The following is a 2,044-nucleotide window of genomic DNA, read 5'->3' as shown; positions in this document are numbered from 1 at the left end:
AGTGATGAACACTTGCTCTTCAGGTTCCCCCTAGAAGCTTCTAGGACAGTGAAGCTTGATGTCAGGAAACTAATTGAATCCATTTCAGAGGAGCTGGGACATGGGCTTTATTATTCCAAGAATCTTTATAGATATCCACCTCCTGCTCCTGTCTCATACCTTGTATGATATCTCAAAAAAAAGGCAATAAAAAGATAAATGATAATTATTAACATGTATTAGGTACTTGTATTGTGCCATGCACTAATTGCTCTTATATGAATACTCTCATTTAGTCCTCCAAACAACATTTTGAGGTAGGTACTATTATGATCCTTATTTTCCAGAAGAGGAAATGGATGCTTAGGAAGATGAAGTATCTTGCCCAACAACACACAGTAGTGAGTGAGCTGGGGCTTCACTGAGGACCTGCACAGATGCTATGCTCTATTCTTATTGGTTGTCCAGATGCATAAGTGCACAAAAAATGCTCGTTTACTGATTGATATCTCCCTTAGATTAAGGCGTCTTTTTGTTTTTTAATCGTTCATCTCGGAATGTTCACAGTCATCACGACCACCACAATTTAATAAAGTGAATTCTATATTTGTGAGGACAATTCTTCCCTGCCTTCCACCTTGGAAAGAGGAAAAAAAAATTTTTTTCTTACTGAAATCAGTTTAAATAATCTACTTAAAAAGGGCTGGGTGGGGAGGAAGAGCAATTCAGAGAGAATCAGAGTGTTAGGGGGTATTAGAGATGAAAGAGTGGACAGTACATCGCAGCTGTGGGGTTTGGTTTGACCTCTAACTGTCCTCCCTGCATCTTCTTTGACTGACCTTCCCCGCTGCTTCTCCACTATTAATAGTGTTTCATGGAAGTGGGAGGGTAAGCTTAGTGTGGCTGTGAACTATTACTTTTAGGATTTTTGAAAAACATTGAAAGGATATGTGCCGTTTTGAAATTACTTATGCTGCTAGGGCATAGCTCTTCATGTTTCTGTTTTATTATTATTTTATAAAAAGAACACTTAAGGTTTGTCTCCTCTACTTTACAGATGGAAACTTAGTGTATCACCAAGTGATCCATCTCTGTGGGAATACAGACTATGTGTTTATTCTAGCCCTTCTGCATTCTGTATTAACTAAATAGCCCTGTCTAGGCAGCGGCATTAGCAGATGACTCTCTGGGCCATATGCTGAAAAAGATAGCTGTTTTACTTAGGTTCATTGAAAAGGAAATGTGAAAGGCACCTAAAAGTCTGCTGGCTTATCTCTCTTTCTCCAAACTCCCTCTGCTAACTGAATGATCTTGTGTATGTGTGGAGAGAGAAAGGGAGCGGAGAAGGATAAGGGAATGGGGAAGGGAAAGGGGAAAGAGAAAAAGAGGAGGAAGAGAAGACTGAGACTATTGGAGCTTTATGTTCTAAGACAGGCTATAACACACAGCCAAGAACATCCAGTCCTTTATTTGTTTGTTTTTTTGTTTGTTTTTTAGGCAAGGCAACCCTTGGTTGACCTCACAGATTACAAGGACCTTGTCAGTTTACAATCCCTTATTTTTTACTTTTTATTTTTTATGCCTACAGCACCTGGTCTTCCTAGGTGGTCTCCCATCCAAGTACTAACCAGGCCCGACCCTGCTTAGCTTCTGAGATCAGACGGATTGGGCTTGTTCAGGGTGGCATTGCAATGGATTTCTGGGTCTTTAAAACTATCTCTGCTTCTTGTCAATACCAAAAATGGTAGAAGTATGAAAAAAAATCCATTAGTTAAAAAAATACCAACTAAACCATTTTCTAAAGCCATATTCAAAGAGAGCAAGCCTGGGAACAAATATTTGAGTTTTTTTTTTAAATTTTTTAAAAAAAATTTAAATTTTTTTAAATTTTTTTTTAAATTGTTCTCTGCTTCTTTTCCCTCAAAAATCTCAGTTGGCCATAGGGGACATGAATATCAATCAACCTGGTAATGGAGTAACTTCGGACAGTAGCTAAGAGCCAGCACATTAATTAACTGCATGACCTGGGATATGTTACTTAACCTGTCTCTCTTAGTGTCCACAC

At 38.5% G+C, this 2,044-nt stretch overlaps 1 pseudogene; it reads right to left on the bottom strand.

The window, feature by feature from the left end:
• Positions 1 to 1,558: 1,558 nt before the first annotated feature.
• Positions 1,559 to 1,676, bottom strand: LOC112474009 (annotated as a pseudogene).
• Positions 1,677 to 2,044: the final 368 nt, after the last annotated feature.

Source organism: Pteropus alecto, unplaced genomic scaffold, assembly GCF_000325575.1.
Source record: "Pteropus alecto unplaced genomic scaffold, ASM32557v1 scaffold311, whole genome shotgun sequence".
Classification (NCBI taxonomy): domain Eukaryota; kingdom Metazoa; phylum Chordata; class Mammalia; order Chiroptera; family Pteropodidae; genus Pteropus; species Pteropus alecto.
The sequence above is the reverse complement of the archived record's forward strand: the minus strand, read 5'-3'. Positions and strand labels throughout refer to the sequence as shown.